We start from the raw sequence: 24,646 nt of genomic DNA on the forward strand, positions 1-24,646 counted from the left end.
TTGTCAAAACTTGTACAGAATTAACGTTGCAATGCTTTGGCAATAAAGCTGAACTTATCTTGTCTTGAACTTGAAAAAACTCTGTGCTACTGGAACTTTAACTCAAACAAAGTCCGAGTGATGAACAAATGACAAAGAAAACAATGTGATAAATTATAAATGATCCTTTAATCAAATCACTCCCTGAAGATTTGAGAGAGATATGTAATTCTAAAAGTTCATGATCTAGTACCAGGAACATCTTAAAATAAATTATTTTCTTCAAGAAGAACTTCTTTTTTTATCCTAAGTAGTATTTTTCTTTATTTAGCATGTTGGCAAAGTGTTTTGTAGAGGCTTGAGGCTGTAACCCGGGTTTCTCTGTAGTGTCTGAATGGAGTGATCTGTGTTCTGAGACACAAACAGAGACTGTGAGACAGGCAGTCCCTTTACACCTCCTCTCTATCTGCACTTTAATGAAACCATTTTGCTCTTGTTGAAGAATCAAAGTTTACCAAAGATGAAGTCAAACCTGTTGAGCACTCCCACAAAACAATATCAAACCCACACACCTCGACCCGGAAAGCAAGCTGATTTCTCTCTCTCTCTCTTTTCTCTCTAAAGTTCATATCAGTTCTTCTACCTCGCTGGAAGCTCCGATTCTACCCAGCTGCACCCACAGGTCTTCAATTTCTCTCTCCAACTCTGTCCGTTCTGGAAGAATCACACACACACACACACACACACACACACACACACACACAGAGTAGTAAAACAGTGTACAACCTATAAACCACTGTAACCTCCCCTAAATCAAGACTAGGGTACAGTATTTACATAAATATACAACAATCAGCCACAACATTAAAAGCACCTGCCTAATATTGTGTAGGTCCCCCTCGTGCTGCCAAAACAGCGCCAACCCGCATCTCAGAATAGCATTCTTCTCACCACAATTGTACAGAGTGGACCGCAGACTTTGTCAGTTCGAACCAGTCTGGCCATTCTCTGTTGACCTCTCTAATCAACAAGGCATTTCTTTCTACAGAACTGCCGCTCACTGGATGTTTTTTGTTTTTGGCACCATTCGGAGTAAATTCAAGAGACTGTTGTGCTGAAAATCCCAGGAGATCAGCAGTTACAGAAATACTCAAACCAGCCCATCTGGCACCAACAGTCGTGCCATGCTCCAAATCACTGAGATCACATTGTTTCCTATTCTGATAGTTGATGTGAACATTCTGCTGTTGTAGCCCATCCGAATCAAAGTTCAAAGTGTTGTGCAGAGATGCTATTCTGCTCACTACAGTTGTAAAGAGTGGTTATCTGAGTAGCCGTAGCCTTTCTGTCAACTCGAATCAGTCTGGCCATTCTCTGTTGACCTCTCTCATCAACAAGGCATCTCCGTCTGCAGAACTGCCGTGTACTGGATGTTTTTTGTTTTTGGCACCTTTCTGAGTGTGTGAAATCACAGGAGATCAGCAATTACAGAAATACTCATACTAGCCAGTAATACCAACAATCATGTGATGGTCGAAATCACAGAGATCAAATTTTTTCCCTGTTCTGATGGTTGATGTGAAAATTAACTGAAGCTCCTGAACCATATCTGCATGATTTTTGGCTGATTAGAAAATCGCATAAGTAAGTGTAGAGGTGTTCCTAATAAAGTGCTCAGTGAGTGTGTATATATATATATATATATATATATATATATATATATATATATATATATATATATATATATACACTATATACTCCTGAAGAGTGGGTGAAGATTAACCACTTCGTAACTTTGACTTGAAGCCCTGTGACGCACACGCCGTCTGCAGAGGTTCGCACCAGACTCCCACGAAAATATAAACAAGGATTTTAGTGAAGGCAAAGTGCTCCGTTCAAATGTTATTTGTCGTTGTGGGTTTATACATGCAGTGTTAATGACACAGTGACACAGAGGAGCCCTGTGTCATGCCCGCTTACTCTATTTCTAAGGAGATGGCTGATGAAACACAAATTCAAAGATCTTTCTTCATATGAAATAAGTGTTGTGGGTTTAATCGGAGAACCTTAAAGTAACATGTAAATGTGAAACATTTTGTATAGAAATATTTTACTATTGCATACTTATAGGTATATAGGACAATTATCACGGTATTGTATAACATTTCAAAACAGGTTGAATAATAAACTTTGTAGTTCTTAAATTCTATTTATATACACTATATTTGTAGTATCTTTTTTGCCAATCTTTTTTTGCAAGTGGCAAAAACATTTGTGCCCATAGGCTGTTGCTAAAAAATTGAGATGCATCTAGAATGGTTGTGGAATCAGACTGTAACTTACTCTGAATCGAAATTGAACTGATTGATTCTAAAGCCAAAGATTCCCACTGCTAATCAAGATGAGCATGTTACCACGGCCAAGGCCCAGAGCTTCTCTCTCCTGCTGTCCTCCTGTTCTCCTCAGCTGCGATAGGAGTGAAGGCAACACCCTCTGCAATTCTACACACTCCTTCTCCGTCCTGAGTTGTGAATGCATGTCATCCATCTGCAGGCCAACAGCACAAACACATACTTCTTAAATGAAAATGTCCATCACTGCATCATCCAGTGCTGTGATTGGCTGAACACAGAAAAGCGGATAAACAGAAGAAGATAAAGGTTCACCTGCTGGAGAAATCTTGTCCACCCTCTGACTGATGCAGATGCCTCCTGAGTCTCTTCAACTCCTGCTCCATCTGTAGACGGCCCAACACAAATATATTGACACTTGTATCACATAGCCAGACATTTGGCACAAAGGCTGAGCAACTTTCCATCTTATTTTGGCCAAGAACCATCTGATCGACGAGTAAAAAGACTGTAAATACAACTGAATATACAGTTGTGCTCTTCATATCTCATTTACTTGCTGCTGAGCTGCAAATTCAATAACTGCGTCGCTTTAGCACAAAAACATTGTCTTATTCAGTAAACCATCTGCATTCGAGTTTATCCACGTGCTGTCTACACTGGTATAACATTGCACCATGCATATTTAAATGAAGACATTATACATGCCTCCTTTTTATGCAAATAAGGCATATTATAGATTGCACCTTATTAAAAAATACTAAGCACTATTTGCCAGGCGCAATTACATTACACTTGACTAGTCTACACTGGGCACATCCGTTGAAGCAACGCACAACTTGAGGCTGCCTATGCTGTAAGCATCAAAATGAACATTCTGAATGACTTGCTGAGAAAAAGAACCAATCAGTGAGATTGAGTAGACTGTCAGAAACGGTTGAATGGGTGAATAACAGAAATCCACTGGTATAAAGATTTAATTATTATACATAATGTTATTATTGCCAAAACTGTGTATACGTTTGGTTAAAAAACAAAAGATTATTTAAGTTAGAAGACCAGAGACTAGCAACATTATGAGCTGGCTTTATTGGAAAGGTCAAAAGTTATTTAAATATATAATTAATTAAATTCATGGCAAAAAAATAAAATTCACATGTATGATATTTGGTAAGTAAAATCATTTTATTTTAAACGGATGGGATAATAAAGTGGCTGGATAAGCTCTGTAGTGTGCCAGCAATACAAGGAGGTGTAATGGACACATCCAGTGTAGACAGTATCATTGATTATGATTGGGAGCGATTTGTTTTTGACGTGCCATGCTGTCCGCGTCTGGTGTAGACAGGGTGTTACCGTGATACCAACTGTAGAAAGCAGGAAGTAAATGCAATTAATTTTTAAAGAGAGATTAGTATACATTTTCTATTGATCATAGCAGCAGTAATTCAAATACATATCAAATGATGGAAAAGAGAGTTATTACTGGTCATACATTGGCCATCAATAAATAATACTTGAAAGATGAAATGTGCAATTTCTGCACAACTAGCATCACCAAACAAATTTCAATAATAATTGCCATTGGTTGAGCCAATGTTTCCATGTCGGACTGGATGGGCAGCTCAAACAAACAGAGGAATACCGCATGCAATAATTCAATCAGCATGCTGTCAGCTGTGCACTAGAATTAATACAGTCAGCATCATTTAAAAAAAAAAATGTAACATTCGAGTGAATGGTACACTGTTTAATGCAACTGTAATTCTTGTGTGAATAAATGTACTCGACCTCTTGTCTATACTGTTAAAACATCTGTGTAATTCAGTCTGTTTTTAAGACATTTGCGGCTGCAGGTATGGCGTCTGTGCTGAATTTGCGTGAAGACGGCTCGAGATAAGCATTAGGTGAGTCGCATCTGCATCGGAAACTTGCAGAGTATATAGGTCTATTGAAGAATAGCAGTTATAAACAACAATAATACACAGATGAGCCAAAACAGTATGACCACCTGCCTAATATGATGCTGGTCCTCCACATGCCACCAAAACAGCACTAACCCACCGAGGTATGGACTCTACAAGACCCCTGTGGTATCTGGCACCAAGACATTAGCAGCAGATCCTTCAAGTCCTGTAAGTTGAGAGATGGAGCCGCCATGGATCGGACTTGTTGGTCCAGCACATCCCACAGATGCAATACCTTGAACTCTTCATCGTGTTCCTCAAATCATTCACAAACAATGTGTGCCATGTGGCAGGGTACATTATCCTGCTGAAAGAGGCCACTGCCATCAGGAAATACCACTGCCATGAAGGGGTGTACCTGGTCTGCAACGAAGTTTAGGTAGGTGGCATGTATCAAATTGCCAATCATCCTAATCACTATAATCAACTTCGTATTCATGTAACTTTACAACAAAATCAAAATCAAAATTTGACTGGAGAAAAGGCCAGTAACTTTTTAGTAAACACAATGCAAAAATCTCCGTAACAGCAGAAACTTTAACTGCATGATTTGTCAATGTGGGGATTTAAATCTATGACCCATGAAATTATAAACCATTGCTATAACACACTGATCCACTCAGTTGACATGCCCACTGAGTGGCAAAGAGACTTCCTTAGGATAGAGTCAGCACACAAGTGTAGGTTATCTTTTCAACTACAAGTGGCACTGTCTCCAAACTAATCAGTTATCCTCAGAACATGATGTTTATGGTGCATACAAATTTTCTTTTAAATCTGACAATGCTTTTAAAAGATTTATCACTTTTTAATGAAATTCAGTGGCAGAGGGACAGTATGGCTGATATGATAAAGAAATTTATTGCTGAAATCCGCATGACCTAAGGAATCCACAGACACCAACCCCATAATTTTAGGACAGTTCAAAAGATACAGGCAAAAATAATATTTTGACCCATAGGTGGCACTGTTACCAAACTTTGCTTGTACCCTCAGATCATTGTCCTGATGAAGCATACCAAGTTTCGTTTCAACAGGACAAACTGTTGCCGAGATACAGCGTCAAATCCAGTTTTACATTGACCTCGTTAACTTTGCACTGCCATAACTTTTAAACAAAGGCGAAAATCTAAATTCTTTACTATCATTTCTGTGCAGCTCAGTCTAGAGATTATTTTGAGCCATTGTTTGGACAAATAGGACAAAGTTTGAAGGATGTGAAACTTGAAAATGGTAAATATCACTATCCAAGATGGCAGCTACTGTAATGGGAGGAGTTACAATGTTCATTTGAATCATTAAGAGGAGAGTAATCAGACAAAAATTTAGTTTCTATGACAAACAGTTCAAAAGATACACGCAAAAGAAAATTGAATTTTTGGACTGGTGGTGGCACTATGGAGTTTGTCCTAGAGGTCCCAAATTTGCTATGGGGACTATTCATGACCATCCCTATCAGTGTGCAAAATTTCATAATTTTCCTACAAACAGTTCTATGGGCTACCATAGACTCCCATTGGGAGGAAGAAGCAGCAGAAAAATAATAATAATAATACTTTCACAATAGGGGTTATGCACCTTTGGTGCTTGGCCCCTAACTAACGGATACAAAAGGGGCAACGCACCTTCGGTGCTTGGCCCCTAATAATACTATCAGATACAATAGAATACATTACAATAAAATGAAACAAAAGATTCTCCTCCCGGCCCTCCACCAGGGGATGGAGTGGTCTGTCCACCAGCTCCAGAGTAGCGGGTCTCCTCGTCCCTGGGTCGCCCGTCTCAGGGGCGCTTCGAAGCCTTCCTCGGGTTCTTGGCGGCCGGCCGTGAGACGGGTGCTATCTGCTTCCTGCGGTGGGCTTCACGCCAGGGCCGGGCCGCGGGGGTGGGCTGCGGCGGAGCCGGTGTTGTTGCTGCAGAAGGATGCCCTTGGCGACGAGCAGACAGGGTGCGGGGTTTTGGGGCCGAACCCTCCACATCAGACTGGACGAACCCACTCTCCGATGCTGCGATTGAGAGCTCATCATCTTCCCGGGCTCCGAATAAGAGGTCGAACTCACCCTGAGACAAGCCGGCGGTCTCATCCGAGAGCCCGATTGGGGCAAGCGAGCGTGCTGAGGAATGGGAGGTCTGTGGGGGGTTACCCAGCGGAGGTGCTCCCATTGAAGTCCCAAAATCGCCCCCAGTGCTAACCGACGCAGCCTCATACCCGTAGGTAGAAGGACCAAGGCGGGGAGCCGCTGGGGTGGCTTGCCCTCTTACGAAGGAAAGCCGCGACCTCAACGTTGCCATAGTCATGTTCTCGCAATGAGGACATGACCCATCGACGAACGATGTCTCCAAGTGGGCAGCGCCTAGACACATAAGACAGCGACTGTGGCCGTAAGAAGTGGAGAGATAACGACCGCAACCAGGAATAATACACAAAGGGAAAGGCATCTTTAAAAAGATGTTCCGTGAGTGCCACTCTTTTAGTTAGAAAATATACTCTTTTTAGAATATACTCTTTTGTTCTGTCGAAGCGCCCAGGGGCGTTCTCTGCACTCCATGGGTGCAGAGGGGGAGAAGCTGCTGAAATGTGCCTTAAGATCCAGCAGTTTGAGGTGAAAGTAGCAAGATTGGATTCAGTGCACTGAACGCAACCGCTCGGCTCCGAAGAGAAAATCTGAATGAGTGGTTGCGAGCCAGCTCCTTTTATACCCATATGTCCGGGGGTAGTGGCATGCAAATTCCACTCTCCAATTCCCATTGGCCTTTTTTCAAAATCAGAGGTGTTTGGGGCTCCCAAGAATGACCCCTAGTGTCACTGCATCGACACAACGTTGAGTGAGTGACAGATAGGGAACTGCACTCGTCAAAGCACTTCATGGGTACTTTAACACTAGAAAACTTACATCAGCTTTAATGCAGTCCAGCACTGATATGGGATCAAAAGTAATTAAAACATTGCAGATTGTGCTACAAAATGTATATGATTGTGTAATTTCAAACTAACTAACTGTTTACATGAGCCTAGCTGAATAGCAAATAAGGAGCTGAGGTTAATAATATATTTATGCCATTTGCACATGTCGAGTCAATATCAAAGACACACATATCTTGCTTTTCTCACTCTCTGATCTCTGCAGTCTATTTCTGAAGGTCTCATCAGCCTCCGGGGTTTGGATGTCATGTCTTCTCAAAGCCTTTGAGGACACAGAGTGGAGTTGACAGAAAAAAAAGTTTAACAACCTTTCTGTTATTCTCCCATACTTCACTAACTAGCACTACAATAGATGGATGGATGGATGGACGGACGGACTTGCTGGATCCCTGAAAAGAAATTGAGCACTTGTACTTGTGTGTTTTTGCCAGTACAATTTGGTTTAGCAATAATATATATTATATATATTATGCTCCTTTACTCCCTATTTAGTGAATGACTTAACCTCTAGTGTGCTGTCTGTCTGCACTGGTCTCAGAACAGTTCAAAATGAATATTATTTTCATCCTAACTCCATATAAATCCTCTGAAAGCAAAATTTTTCAGCATATGGATGAATCTGTTGATTCTCAATGTGAAAATGCACAGTGAAGATAGGAATGCATTTACTAATGTTAATGAATAAAACCGTATTGTACAGTGATACCAAAATAAAATATAACAAAATTTATATTAAAATGAAGCGAAATGACCCACAGATGTGTTGTTGAAAGTTATTCATGTTTTTTCAACTTTTGAGGGAATATTGTCCCAAAATCCACGCATGTGGACATCTTGTTTATCAGCGCACTGACGCACGAAAAATGAATGAATTTTTTTAAAGCTGCATATCAAACGAAACTAGAGACAGGACTACAACTAGTCTAGTTTGCACGGGGTGCGAAGGAGAAGTATGGCCGGATGGCTCAAGCTCAGCTCAGGACTCAGGAGGCAATTAAAGTCAAGAGCAGATATTCAAGGGATATTATCTAAATATGAAAAAAGTAAGATGAATACAGGTCATATCACACTCATATGTAGTTTATCATTTGTTTCTGTGCAATTTTATTTTAATTTTTTTGTTTGCCGGGAGAGGAGAGGCATATTTATGGCAGGAGTAAATAAAATGTCAATAAAATGAAAACATAATGATCACATTTAACAACATTAAGCAATGTATATTTTACATTTAAGATATTTAGCTAAGTAAGTTGGAAAATAAAGTGTCTGCGGTGATAGGGGTGTGGCTGAGCAACGTCTGTGTCTTGATCAGTGAGGATTTATTTTGGAAACGTGCTGAAATGTTGCGCTGAGGCACTGCTTCCAGATATCGCGTTGCATAGTCCACCAGAACAACACAAATCGATGCCCGTGTGCCGTCCATTCTAATGGCCCGACGAGGTCCATACCAATTTGTTCAGAGGGGACCTCGATCAATGGAAGGGGATGCAAAGGCGCTCTTGGGGTGGCCGGCGGATTCACCAGCTGACATTCACATCATATCGCACACCATCTGCGAACATCCCCGTGAATGCCCGGCCAATAGAAATTGGCCATTTGATGGTTCAGTGTTTTCTCATGTCCTAAGTGACCCGCCATCAGATTATAATGGGCCGGTAATAACAATTGGGTTAGATCTTCCTTTGTCTGAGCATCCTGTGTCACTCGAAACAACCGATCCTTGATAACTGAAAAAATACGGATATGTGAGCGCGATGTCTGGCTGGAGACATTGACCATCAATCACTTTCACTTGATCAAAGGCGTGCCTAAGGGTCTCATCTCGCATCTGCTCCAGAGGGAAATCCCCGGCAGGAAATCCCCTAAGGGCTGGGCAAGCCGGAACTTCCCCCTCCCTCACGTCATTCTGACATGGAGCTGACAGATGTCCCCGGCTCCGCCTCCCCAGCCAGTGAATCACAAACCACACACCGAGAGTCTTTGTTACACACAAAATTCCCTCAATAAAGCAGTAAATGCTGGCCAATTTGTACCCAAGATTAGTGGATGGGTGAGGTGGGGACTAACCGCAGCCTCTACACTATGATTTTGTCCCTGAAACTGAATGATGACCATCACTATCGGGTAATCATGAACATCCCCGTGCACACACCTTACCTTTACCCACCGGCTTGTATCCAAAGGCTCGGACTGAATCAAGCTTTAGTGAATGGAGTTTTGATTACAACCTGAATCCTGCTTGATATGTACCCCCCTTATACTCACAGGTATCTGATACGCTCCTGCTCGATTGGGGGTGGCCTGTGGCACATCGAGGACCCAGACCAATGTCTCCACCTTCATCATGGGGCATCGGTCCTGGAAATGCCCCGGACCACCGCAGCTCCAACAGACCGGACCAGATTTCACGCCCACACCCGTGGCAGTGGATGCACCAGCCTGTGGGGAAGAGCGGAGAGGGTTAGGGAAGGCCAGTGAGACGAATGGCTCACGGGACCAGGGACTCGGTTTTGGGGAAGGAATTCCCCGTTTCCAGGGAGCAGGAATAGGATGAGGGAAAGGGGAGTGGGGGGGGAGGGAGAGAGAGTAAAGGACTCGCCGTCCCCTGGATATGCCGCTATATGGTCCTCAGCCAACTGGATCACCTCCTCCAGTGACGCCGGATGGTGGCACTGGACCCAGTTGCCATCCCCTTCGGCAGCTGGGAGACAAACTAATCCAGCACCACATGCATGACGTCATTGGTGTAGTCCTCCTTCTCAGCCAGCAACCACCGCCGGCAGGCATCGCAGAGCTGTTGTGCGAAGGCAAATGGGCGGCCGATCTTGCTCAGTGTCAGTGTGGAAATGCTGGCGGTGCTGTTTCGGGCTGTGACCGACCCGTTGCAGGATGGCTTTCTTCAGATCGGAATACTCCAGGAGGTTGGCAACCGGGAGTTTTTGTGCCGCAAGTTGGGCTTCCCCAGACAGCAGTGGTAGCAGATGGATGGCCCACTGTGAGCGCAGCCACATCAGGGCTCTGGCCGTGTGCTCAAAGAGCTCCAGGAAGGCCTCCAGGTCGTCCTGTGGTGTCATCTTCGCGAGCATCACATGAGGTCCTGCTGCTGCCGGGGTAACAGCTGAAGCCCCCTCCTTGGGCAGCAAACTCCACAACACCTGCCAGTCTTCCACTTGGGCCTGGAGGAGCACCTTGAAATGCTTCTCCTGCTCCATCCGCAGCTCCATGAGGGACCATGTTGTGCTTGGTGGATGCTGGCGAGGGACTTGAAGACTTCTTCCAGCGGCGAGGACGTCATGGCAGCGTATCCTTCCTCATTCCCGGGTTTTGGCACCACTGCGACAAAGTTCTTTCAACTCTCAAGGAGGAAGCAGGAGACGGGTAACAATTCAATAATTTTTTATTTCCCACACAAACTTCCAAAATGCTTCCCAGCTTCAACACACTGTCCATATACACAAACACACTGCTCCGTGCAACTCTTCCTCCCCTCCGGTGGTCTGGATTACCCTTTTTAAATCCCTCTCCACTCTCACTGCAAACACAAACAGCTGTTAGAGGTGATTTCCCACAGGTGTCAATCCTTACTGTACTCACTCTCTCTGCCTCGCTCTCCACAAACGCCACACCCCCATCACCACAGTGTCCAAGAGGTAAAACCATTAAAAGAGGCTGTTCGGTAACGTTCGGGAAAATGCAGCGGTGTTGGTCCAGGCCGGAGCTGCAGACCATTGATCCCATTCCAGTCACCCTGGTCAATGCCTTTAGCCAGCTGCTTCCTTTTATAATATGTTAAAATGAGTTGTTCATTCTTTTTTTCAGGTGGATATTAGACAGTTTTTTACATCACGGCAGCAGGGAGTCTCAGTGAGAACAGGATCCAATACATTAAAATAGCGATGGAATCAAGAAATGGTAGGCAGGTGCAGGCACCGCATGATACGGTACAACAGAGCTAAATGCACACCTTAAGGAAAATGTGTTGTGTACTAATCTCACCATGTATGATTACAGAAAAAAATATATATTTCTTTTTATTGAGCATTGATGAAGACGCTGTTCTTAACCGATTTGCAAATCTTCATGCAAGACGTTACTCTACTCTCTCAAGCAGCTCAAAAATAAATGGTCTTTTTAACTCACTGGTTCTCATAAAGTACTAGGGCAGAGGTTTATATATATATATTAATTAATATAATATAAAACAATATATATATTATATCTTATCATATCTATATTGTAAATATATCTAAATATATATTGATATAATAAATGTATATTGTGAATAATAATCATATAAATCATCATACTCAACACCAACAGTTATACGGTGTGATACTCTGTTTTAAATGACAGAACTGAATTTTCATTGTCTGTACTCATTTAGTCATTTAATTCTGTTTGTTCATTCATTCATAGAAAAAGATTTCTATATGATTGATTTTTTCCTATCATAAGAAACACTTGTTAATATTATGTTGGTAGGTAGATTTTGTAGTGAAATTGAAGAGACAATAACATTTTGTGAAGTAGATCAAATGTATGACTTATGATTCATTGTTTGAGACCTTGAGTAACTGTTATCCTTAACTGTTTTCATCAAGCAACCTTGTGGATAGTCTCACTTATGGACATCAGTATTTCCTTAAAATCATCCTAGACCAGCCTAAGCTGGTTTGATGGTTTTAGCTGGTTTAAGCTGGTCTCCCAGCCTGACCAGCTGAAAAGTGATCAAACCCCCTCTAAAACCAGCCAATAGACCAGTCTGACCAGGCTGGGAGACCAGCTAATACCAGTTAGACAGCCTCAGTCACCATTTACTTATTTTGTATCTAAAAAAAAATCAATTCAATGAAAGTGAAGAGTGGCTGAGACTAACATGCATATCCTCCTAACAATTAATTTGTGTTCCATGAAAGAAAGAAAGTCACATAGGTTTGGAACAACATGAGGGTGAGAAAATTATGATAGAATTTACATTTTTGCGTGACCTACCTTTAACAGGCATTTAGAAATACATTATTATTATTGGATATTTAATCATGGTTAAACGTCCTAAGAATTATATACTCTTTTAGCAAATAAAACTGCATTTGCAAGGGGGTTAAGCATTTAGCAGGGCTGGAAACTCATTCAGAAAACTTCATTCACAGTATACCTCTTATGTCTAAAATGGACCATGGGCTCAGCCCCAGATCTTGGCAGACTGTAGTCACACTCCTGGCTTATATCATTATTATTTCATGATATAATATTAATTAATATAATTTAGAAATGTTTTTATATTTATAAAGTTAAATTTTGATTATTATAATAATAATAATAATGACAAACAAATTATCAGAATATATACATTATATACATCATATAAAATATACACTTTCACATATTTTTTTCAGGACAGCCTGACCAGCCTGAATGTAGCCCACTACTTTTGAAAGATTATTTGTTTGTGATCTTTGCTTACAGAGAAAGGTATTTGATCAATTCTTATTATTTAAACTTTGAGCATATATACTGTGTATTAAAGAACTGTATTTTGCTCAAACATTTTTTCAGAAAATAACCAATTTTCTGTAATACTTTGTCATCTAAGTGTTACTTTATCGAACCGAGATTATATAAAATCGTGAACCACATATCGTATATAAAACTGACTCGTTACCATATTGTCCCATCCCTATTTTGTGTATAAAGTACCACCTGAAACGCAACTGATTCCATCAGAATTTTGTTGTTTGTGACTGACATAAAATCAATCCATGAGGCATGCGTTTTCAAGAAGCACATTTTTAAGAAAATGCCTTTGTAAAATGCTATAATGACATCATTCACTGCTCTAACAGCAGTCTAGATCATATGGGTGTGCAAAAGAGCGGGACAATGTTTTTCTCAACAGCTTTTTTGGTGACTAAGTGTTTGTTTTTCCATCCTGAATTGCTCGTCTTGTTTGTTTCTCGTAATTTCGCAACAAATGTATTATTTCTCCAGGCCTGAGGCACGCTGCCTTTTCATTACTAAACTGCGATGGCGAGAAGATGCAAATGAGGTTTCATTCATCAGCCGTCTCTCAGATAAATGAGGCAGTGTTGTTAACAGAGGCAAAACACGGGCAGACACTGCCCCCTGCTGATAAGAGCACAGTACGAACCCGCTCTGAGTGCTAGCAGTGGGTTTGCACTGTAATTGGTTCTCATAAAGTCGTCTGGGTATTTGAGCCTGTAATGGTTGATTTGAAACTAAACTGAAGTCCCCTTTGAGGTTTTACTGGTAGTTTGTATGTACTGGTAGTACTGAAGTATCTGACGCAATTAAGCTTTTTTTTTTTTTAAGTCAACCATAATTTTGCTGTAACTGTAAAACATTTTGTGTCAAGATACAAACAGTGGATAGACAGATATACATATCTGTTAGTTTGATTAATTGGTTGACATTTGGCCATTTTATGATTACAGGCATTGGCTAATAACCGTGTCCACTTACGTAGCCAAATAATGGTTCCAAAATCTGACAACCTTGTCAATTGATAAAATATCAGTTTAAATTTTTTATGTATTTTTTATGTATATTTTTGTGAATTTTGAATATGTAACAATGTTCACAATTAGGGAACAGGAGGAAGCAGGAGACTGCGAATCCAACTCAAACGGTATGTTTTATTACTTTGAAACTCAATATTGATGCTTTTCAGTGATCATACTCAGAAACTATGCTTTTCAGCGGACATAAAAACAGCAGTCTTTCTCCAGCTCATGTCTCGTAACTCTTTCTCGTGACTGGCGTCTGGCTCGCTCTTAAAGACCGTCTCCACTCTCACTGCAATGGCAAACAGCTGTTGGAGACAATCATTGCCAAGTGATGATCCTTACCATTCTCATCTCCTGATCTCACTCTCCATTTACAACCCCCTCCCCCCCCATTTCTGGAGAGAAAGTCCACAACAGCCATCTGCGCCCCTGGTCTGCGGACCACCTCGAACTTAACAGGCTGAAGAGCCTGATACCAATGGGTGATCCTTCATGCGATGGAGCCACTGGAGCGGGGTGTGGTTCGAACAGAGGGTGAAAGCCCATCCCAGGAGGTAGTACCGAAGGGTGAGGACTGCCCACTTGATGGCCAGACACTCCTTCTCAACGGTGCTGTACCTCGCTTCTCTCGCCGAAAGCTTCCAGCTGATGTACAGCATCGGGAGCTCCTCCACCTCCACCACCTGGGACAACATGGCTCCTAACCCAATGTCAGACGTGTCAGTCTGTACAACAAAAGGGAGAGAAAAATCAGGAGCATGTAACAATGGCCCACCACAAAGCGCAGCTTTTACTTGCATAAAAGCCTGTTGGCATGGCTCCGACCACTGTACTATGTCTGGGTCTCCCTTTTTAGTGAGATTGGTCAGTGGGCTGGTGACATCCGAATAATTAGGCACAAACCTCCTATAACAGCCAGCCAGCCCCAGGAACTGTCTCACCTCCTTTTTGGTCTTGGGTCTCGGGCAGGCAGCAACCGCTGCGGTCTTATCAATTTGGGGGCACACCTGCCCAAGACCCAAGTGGAACCCCAGATACCGTACCTCCACCCGTCCAAATGCACACTTCTTGGGGTTTTCCGTGAGTCCCACCCTTTGCAGTGACCTCAGAACCGCCCCCCAGATGCTGCATATGCCGCTGCCAATCATTACTGTACATAATGATGCCATCCAGATAGGCAGAGGCGAACACAGAATGAGGTCTGAGGACTTGGTCCATAAGGTGCTGAAACGTAGCTGGGGCCCCAAACAAACTGAATGGAAACGTCATGAATTGGTGGAAGCCAAACAGTGTGGAGAAGGCCGTTTTCTCAAGGGAAATTGAGTTAAGGGGATCTGCCAATAACCCTTCATTAAATTCAGTGTCGAATAAAAGCAAGCCATGTCCAACCATTCGAGCCGTTCATCAATACAAGGCACTGGGTACGTGTCATATTTAGACACTGCAATGACATTTCTATAATCTACACAGAACCGCACCGAGCCATCGCTCTCTGGAACCAGTACCGCCGGGCTGGCCCAGTTACTGTGGGATTCTTCTATTACCCCCATATCTAGTATGCCTAATTCTTCTCAAACCACTTTTTTTTTTTTTTTGTGCTCGTGTAATTGGTAGGGACGACTGCGTACCGCTACCCCTGCGGTTGTTTCGATATGGTGTTTTATGAGGTTCGTATGACCGGGAAGGGGCGAGAACACGTCTGAGAATTCTCTTTGCAACTGGGCCACATCTGTGATTTGCGACAGTGAGAGGTGGTCTCCGCAAGTGACCGGGGTGCCGCGATTAGCTTTTAAGTTCACCTCCAGCCCGAGCTCCTCAATCTCCAGTACCACCATCGCCAAAGCCACGGGGACCACCTCCCTCCACGGTTTTAAGAGGTTGAGGTGGTAAATCTGACGTGCTCCACCCCTCTCTGTGCGTTTAACCTCATAATCGACTTCCCTGACTCACCGTGTGACCTCAAAGGGCCCTTGCCACTTTGCGAGCAATTTAGAGCAAAATGTGGGTAGTAATACAAGGACTTTGTCTCCCTGTGTAAATTCCTGTAGCCAAGCTCCCCTGTTATACAGCCAGGTCTGACGTTCTTGAGGCCTGTAGCAAATTATTATGTGATAGTTGCCCCAATGTGTGGAGTTTTGCTCTCAGGTTAATTTCGTTTTTGCTGTTTGAAGGTCCCTCCTCCCAATTTTCCTTCACGACATCTAAGATACCACGAGGCTTACGCCCATACAATAATTCAAATGGAAAGAACACCGTGGAGGCTTGCAGGACCTCTCACACTGCGAATAACAGGAGTTCAAGCCACTTATCCCAATTTCAAGCATCTTCGTGCACAAACGTACAAATCATGTTTTTCAGGGTATTATTAAACTGTTCGACCAAGCCATCCATTTGCGGGTGGTACACGCTTGTCCGAATCGATTTAATCCCCAATAATTCGTACAGCTCGCGTAGCGTACGTGGCATAAAAGTAGTGCCTTGATCAGTGAGGATTTCTTTTGGAATCCGCACTCGAGAGATAATTTTGAAGTGTGCCCCCACAACACTACTTGCTGAGATGTATCGCATAGGCACTGCTTCTGGATATCGCATTGCGTAGTCCACCAGAACCAACACAAAGCGATGCCTGCGTGACGTCCGCTCTAATGGCCCGGCGAGGTCCATGGCAATTCTATCAAAGGGGACCTCAATCAAAGGAAGCGGGCACAAAGGTGCTCTTGGCCAGTGGATTTACCAGCTGGCATTCACAGCATGCTGCACACCATCTGCGAACATCCCCACGAATGCCCGGCCAATAGAAATGGGCCATTAGATGCTTCAGTGTATTTTCCTGCCCTAAGTGTCCCGCCATCGGATTATAATGAGCCGTCTGGAATAACATTTCTGGACAGTTCTTTGGTAGCTGGGTCGTATTTTCCTTTGTCTGAGCGTCCTGCGTCACTCGATACAACCGGTCATTTGTAATAAAAAAATATGGATAGGTGAGTGCAATGTCTGGCTGAAGATGGTGTCAATCACTCTCACTTGGTCGAAGGCATGCCTAAGAGTCTCATCTCGCATCTGTTCCAGCGGTAAATCCCCTGTGGGAAATCCTCTAAGGGCTGGAGAAGCCGAGACTTCCCCCTCCCTTACGTCATCCTGATGTGGAACTGAAGTAGATGGCCCCAGCTCCACCTCCCCAGCCAGCACATCACAAATCCCACACACAAAACATTCTGTTACAGGACCTATCTACGCAAATTTCCCTTAATAACGTTGAAAATGCTGGCCAATTCATGCCCAGAATTAGCAGATGAGTGAGGCGTGAACTAAACGCAGCCTCGGCACTATGCTTTTGTCCCCGAAATTGAATCGTCACAGTCACTACAGGATAATTGTGGATATCCCCATGTACACATCTTACCTTCACCTTGTGACTAGCACCTAAAGCCTTGTCTTGAACCAGGTATTGATGGATGGAGGTTTGTCTGCATCCCAAATCCACCGAGGCCTGGTATATACCCCCCATAATACTCACGTACTCACAGGTATGCGGTACGTCCCAGCTTGATCGGGGGCCGAACCAATGTCCACACCTTCATTACTGGGCACTGGTCCCAGAAATGCCCGGGCTCCCCACAGCTCCGACAGACCGGCCCAGGCTCCACACCCGCAACAGGGGGTCCACCACCCTGGGAGTGAGAGCAGAGAGGGACAGGGGAAACCAGCAGGTTGTGCAATCCCCGGAGTCGAGGAGCCGGTATGGGAGGGGCTCCTCCCCGTTTCCAGGGAGGAGGAACAGGACGGAAAGCAGGGGGAGGAGGGGAGACAGGAGAATGAGAGAGAGAGAGAGAGAGAGAGAGAGAGAGAGAGAAAGAGAGAGAGAAAGAAGGGTCTTGGGGCTTGCTGGCTCCCGAATACACCACCATCTGGTCCTCTGCCAACTGGATGGCCATTTAGAGCGACACCAAGCAGTGGCACTGGACCCACTCCGCCGTCCCTCTCGGCAGTCTAGCGATGAACTGCTCCGGTACCACCAAATCAATGACAGCTCCGACGTCACGTTGCTCAGCCAGCAACCACCTCCAGCAGGTGCTCCGAGCTGTTGGACGAAGGCAACCAGGTGGCCGTGCTCACCAATGGTTAGGGAGCGAAAGTGCTGGTGCTGCTGCTTGGGTGTCCGGCCTACCCATTGCAGGATGGCTTTTCTCAAGTGAACGTACACCAGCAGGTTCTCCACTGGTAACTGCTGCGCTGCAAGTTGGGCTTCCAACTCGTTGCGCAGCAGTGGAATTAACCGGACCATCCACTGGGTGCTCGGCCATCTGCATCCCCCCGCCGTCCGCTCAAAGAGCTCCAAGAAGGCCTCCGGATCATCTAGGGGGCCCATCTTGACTAGCGGAAACTGGGGCGGGGCAGTCACGGGGTCCGGGGTCGTGGCGGCAGCACCCTCCTGGTGCAGCAAGCTCCGGAACATCTGCCGGTCCTCTGCTTGGGCCTGGAGGAGCATAATAAATCGCTGCTCCTTTCGGTGCGCAGCTCGAGGAGGGCCTGATGATGTGTCTGGTGGATGCTGTCGAGGGTTTTGACCATGTCCTCCAGAGGTGAGGCATCCATGGTGGCATTCTTTCTCCCTTAATCCCAGGTTTCAGCACCAGTGTAACAATGTTCACAGTTAGGGAAAAGAAGGAAGTTGGAGACGGCGAATCCAACTCAAACGGTGTTTTATTTCTTTGAAACTCAATATTTATGCTTTTCAGTGATCACACTCTGAAACTACGCTTTTCAGCAGACGTAAATTCACACAGTCTTTCTCCAGCTCTTGTCTCGTAACTCTCTCTTCAAGCCCAACTCCACTCTCACTGCAATGACAAACAGCTGTTAGAGACAATTATTGCCAGGTGATGATCCTTACCGTTCTCATCTCCTGATCTCGCTCTCCATTCACAAACCGCCGCTTAACCACCCCCACCACCACAGAGTAATATTGTGTTCAAAATTGTTTATTTCAGCAATGTTGTGAACATCGCTGTTAAAGAATCAAGCTATGAATTAAGGGCGCATCACAGCAGGTGAGTGCTGTGACAGTTAAAGATACTTAATGGGATAGTTCACCCAAAAATGAAAATTCAGTTGTTGTTTACTCACGCCTGTGTATGTCTTTATTTAGTTTTCTTAACAAAAAGGGAGAAATTGTGGAAAAAAATGTGTGCTCAGTGATGTCATAAAATGGCAGTTTATGGTGACCACATCTTCAAGCTTCAAAAGGACACAAAAGTATAATTCAGAAGTCTAATATATTATTCCATGATACTCCTGATTGTTATGATAGCATATGATTCTCTTTAATTTATGAAACATAAAACATACAAAATATATAAAAATAAATTTTATTTTATTGTTTTCTAATTGTCTTGAAAATATTTTTAAAATTGTACACTATCTGAGCATTTTGTACATCCATTTTTGATAGATATAAGTGCCGGGTCTCTAAAGACCCGAATATGTAAGAGTGTTTGGGAAAATGACCATGCATTTAAAGGTTAACAATCAGAATGAGCATCAGCATTTTACTGCACTAAGATGTGGGCTGAGTGTGCAGTCGGGTTCAATATCATTTTTACATATACATGTAAACAGTTATGTGTCGATGTTATCTTAGTTTGAATTCAAAAGAATCTAAACAGCAGTAGAAAACACTAGACATCAAAAAAAGATAAATCTCAAAAAATATTTTTTTAGATGAAACGATTGCATCTTTTTTTTCTCTCAGCCAGAGAGAGAACTTTACTGAGCATATGCTAAATAAGTGTCCTCGCTCTAACTTATTTGTGATTAAAGAAACTGAGTGTGTTACCATCACCACGGTCTCCTTACATCAAGCTCTGTTATCTCAAAAGATCAAGGAAAATTTGATTCCACATGATATGACCCCCTTTAAAATGTTGGTAAATCAATAACAATATGCAGTTTGGGTTCTACCTCCTGCAGTTCACCAGATATGTTTTTTGCTTTCTCTCCGGGATGTCTTTGAGAAAGCACCTGTCGCCCTGAGCACATCTCATCTTCGAGCACCTTTAGACGTCTCTCCACCCGTAACGACACCTGAGACACGCCGCACAACTCAAGCTGACTCCACATGCTCTTTTTGGTGCTCAGATACAGCAAATTGCTGTTATCCAACTAAATGTATTATGTTCTCTTCAACAGGTCTCCTTAGTAACTATATTCAACTGAGAGAGAAATTTCTAATTCAAGCACAGCACATCAATTATGCCCTCACAGCATGCAGTGGGTAATTTACCACCATTAGTTGTCGCTTGGCACAACAGGACGCTATTAGAAATAAAAGCAAACCAAGTATGTGGTGTGATATTAGCATCACTTACAGGTTCTTCTTTCTGTGATGGACATACATGGCCTGAAAGATTCTCTAATGTCTTCCAGATTTCAATGTCAGTCCTTTCTTGAGGGACAGAAAAAGATATTTAAAATTGAAGTGTGTAATTAATGACACCAAATTGAATTATAAAAATAATCTAAATTGAAATGTTTTCAAACAGGTTTCTTGAACATGGCTGCCCATCAAAAGAAAATAAACACTTCACTTTTAGATCAACAGTGAACAAGCTGTATTAATTTGGACATGAAAAAAAACATTAAAGTGACCTGTTTCTCTTGCTGATCTCCCTGTCGATATCATCACCCAGTCTGACCTGATCGCTCCACAGGTCTCTGAGGGACTGATGCAATGAGTGAATCTAAGATGCAAAGAGAAGTCAATTTTATACATTTTCTTTGAAAAAAAAAAAAAAAAACCTTGCTGCCACAATGCTAAAGTGTAGTGGTTGGTTGTCAAGGTGTTGCTAAACAGTTGCTAAGTTGTTCTGGGCAGTTAGTAGGCTGTTGCTTACTGGCCAAAGTCAAGAGCCCACCCTCAAGGTTTTCTGATATGATGATCTCCAGATATGGCTCAGGTCACTCATTGAATGAAAATCTGTGGGATTTTTGTTTTTGTTTTGTTTTATCATCCAGCAGGCTAAAGCCCAATCATTTAAAAGGAATATTTTGTGTTCAATACAAGTTGAGCTCAGTCAACAGCATCTGTGGCATAATGTTGATTACCACAAAAAAATTATTCGTCCCTCCTTTTCTTTAAAAAGCGCAAAAATCTGGGTTCTAGTGAGGCACTCACATTGGAAATGAATGGGGGTTCAATCCGTAACTTAGTTTCAAAAGTATAGCCACAAGATGTAAAAAATGTGTTAACATGATTTTAGTGAGATAAAATCACTTACTAACCTTTTCTGTGAAAAGTTATTTCCAATTTTACAACTTTGCCACGCAACATTGTAAACACTAAAACTACCATTTAACCTTTGTGTTTTGTTCATTTTGTGCCAACATATTTTGTGTTCCTGGTCAAAACAATGTCAGCAATGTGACATTGTGAAAACAAATGTGTGAAATGTCAGAATAATAGCAGAGAGAATGATTTATTTCAGCTTTTACAAGCACTTGGTTAGTATTTGGTAGCATTGCCTTTAAATTGTTTAACTTTGGTCAAACATTTTGGGTAGCCTTCCACAAGCTTCTCACAATAATTTGCTGGAATTTTGGCCCATTCTTCCAGACAGAACTGGTGTAACTGAGTCAGGTTTGTAGGCCTCCTTGCTTGAACATGCTTTTTCAGTTCTGCCGACTCAGATTGAGGTCAGGGCTTTGTGATGGCCACTCCAACACCTTGAATTTGTTGTTCTAAAGCCATTTTGCCACAACTATGGAGGTATGCTTGGGGTAATTGTCCATTTGGAAGACCCATTTGCGACCAAGCTTTAACTTCCTGGTTGATATCTTGAGATGATGCCATCTATTTTGTGAAGTGCACCAGTCCCTCATGCAGCAAAACACCCCCACAACATGATGCCACCCCCATGCTTCACGGATGGGATGGTGTTTTTCGGCTTGCAAGCCTCACCCTTTTCCCTCCAAACATAACGATGGTCATTATGGCCAAACTGTTCAATTTTTGTTTCATCAGACCAGAGGACATTTCTCCAAAAAGTAATATATTTGTCCCAATGTGCATTTGCAAACTATAGTCTGGCTCTTTTATGGCAGTTTTGGAGCAGTGTCTTCTTCTTTGCTGATCAGCCTTTCAAGTTATGTTGATATAGGACTCGTTTTACTGTGGATATAGATACTCGTCTACCTGTTTCCTCCAGCATCTTCACAAGGTCCTTTGCTGTTGTTCTGGGATTGATTTGCACTTTTCGTCTCTAGGAGACAGAATGCGTCTCCTTCCTGAGCGGTATAATGGCTGCATGGTCCCATGGTGTATATACTTGCGTACTATTGTTTGTACAGATGAACGTGGTACTTTCGGGCATTTGGAAATTGCTCCCAAGGATAAACCAGACTTGTGGAGTTCCACAATTTTTTTCTGAGGTCTTGGCTGATTTCTTTTGATTTTCCCATGATATCAAGCAAAGAGGCACTGAGTTTGAAGGTAGGCCTTAAAATACATCCACAGATACATCTCCAATTGACTCCAATTAGCCTATCAGAAGCTAATTGGCTAATTGCCTAAAGGCTTGACATCATTTTCTGGAATTTTCCAAGCTGCTTAAAGGCACAGTTAACTTAGTGTATGTAAACTTCTGACCCACTGGAATTGTGATATAGTCAATTAAAAGTGAAAAAATCTGTCTGTAAACAATTGTTGGAAAAATTACTTGTGTCATGCACAAAGTAGATATCCTAAACGACTTGCCAAAATTATAGTTTTCTAATATGAAATCTGTGGAGTGGTTAAAAAATTACCTAAGTGTATGTAAACTTCTGACTTCAACTGTATAACATAGACAATGACTTGAACTCGTAATATTTCTGTATTTTGTAGTCTAATCCATTAATTACCAATGGCCGATCATTTCTGACCGGGAACACAACAGGAGTAACAAAGTGAAATAAAAATAATAAAATGTAAAGAAAATGGTCCAACATTTTTTTGTGTGTGTGTTTTCAGATACCATATGTGAACAAAGTCAAGGAATTTACTCCAATTAGATTAAGTATAAAAAATTCATAAAAAAAAAAAAAAAAGAAAGGAAAAAAGAATGTGTCTGGGTCAAAATGACTGGATCACAACATAAGGGTTAAATAACTTTACAGCTCAAATAATGCACAAGTTTTAACAGAAGAATTAATGCAAGTGTTTTTATAAAATTATAAACTTCACATTTCTGCCTTTAAACCCTACAAAAATTGGCCCCATTCATTTCCATTGTAAGTGCCCCACTATAACCTCGAATTTAGGTTTTTTTAAAGAAAAGAAGGGACAAGTCGAAATTATATTTTGTGGTAATCAACATTATGCCACAAATGCTGTCGATTGAGCTTAACTTGTATTGAACCCGGAATACACCCCGCTCCTCAACAACTCATGATTTAAGGAACACATGATTTTATTGATGTTTGCAGCACAAACGGTGCGAGACGAGTCACATACTTAGTGTTAGAGGTTTGTTCAAGTCTCTGACTCAAAAAATGAGCAATAGTGATTCTTGCCTTAGACAGCACCACTAAAAATGCTAATTTATTGTAGCAAACATGGTTTAATATGCTGATTCAGATTGCATTTTCTACTTGTATAGATATTATTTAAAACACTGAGCAAAGTTAAAGAATTAATTGATAGAAGCCATTTTACTTATCTATAGAGATAATGCACCAATTCAAGCCACAGCATGAATTGTTAGCCTATAATATATAATCTGCAAACATCAAAACCACTAACAGTGATGTGAAGGATCAACAGAGGATTATTTAGCATTATGAAGTCATTATGTGGGCATGTCAATATTTCAGCAGTTGCCATCAAAATCATTAGATGTAATTAAGGCATTGTCTGGTAAAAGGTCAACATTCACTCAGGCTTTCAGAGAATGTGATCTTGGCATTTGAATTGCGTATGTGACCGGAGAACTAAACCAGAGACTAGGGCTGGGGGGTAATATGACGACTTATATTATGCGACAGCAGAAAACAACTCCAGGCGCTTTGTTAATTATGCTGGAAGTTATTTAGTTTCTATACATTTCCATGTGCAGCTCTTGTCCAGTGTGGTTTTTTATTGTTGCCAAGCAATGCCACAACTTGCTGCATTAATGTAGACTTCAACCCAGCTTTATTACAATGGCTTCAAATATGGCTAGGAAAATCATATTAATTATATATACAGTTCTGAGTTTTTTGTTTTTAACTCGGATGTTACGTAATGTTTTAATAATTTGTTTTAAAATGTTTCTATTTTTTATTTTATTTTTTTTACTTCCAGTAAAAATAAACATAGCTATATAGCGCTACCGTGATATAAAATTACTCATATTTTGATATAAGATCTTGCTCATACCACACACCTACCAGAGTTGGGTTGTGAACTGAGAATTGGTTCTTGTTCTGAACTGGTTAAATTTTTTTTATTCTGGAACCGTATGATTTACGGTTCTGTTAACGGTTCCCGCACATACAATTTTCCACTGATGCAGATGGAGAATGGAACGGAGTCTCTTTTTAGTGAATCAAAAACACTTACAGTTTACATCAGTGGGAGCGGTAGCTGAATTAATGAATGAATTTCAACAAGTTATGAAGTCCAACTCTAAATGAAATAAGAACTGCAGAAGTCTCACGAGCCAGAAGTATAATATTAGGCTACATAACACAGTCTAAACTATCACTGGACCTGTAAATGTTATGTAATGTTCAGTACTTGTTCAGTGTTCAGTACTTCAGACCTGTGAGACTTCAATCAGGAAGTGCAGATACTGAATGGTTGTTTATATGACAATGTGTAGTTAAAAATACACATAGTTTTGTTGTAATAAGTGGAATTTTATAAAAGAATAAATGAAATATGCT

General features: G+C 42.0%; 1 pseudogene; it reads right to left on the reverse strand.

Moving 5' to 3' along the window:
* LOC127410465 (centrosomal protein of 128 kDa-like) overlaps window positions 1-24,646 on the reverse strand; it is a 105,210-nt pseudogene that overhangs the window by 74,634 nt on the left and 5,930 nt on the right.

This window comes from Myxocyprinus asiaticus, chromosome 19 (assembly GCF_019703515.2).
Source record: "Myxocyprinus asiaticus isolate MX2 ecotype Aquarium Trade chromosome 19, UBuf_Myxa_2, whole genome shotgun sequence".
NCBI lineage: Eukaryota > Metazoa > Chordata > Actinopteri > Cypriniformes > Catostomidae > Myxocyprinus > Myxocyprinus asiaticus.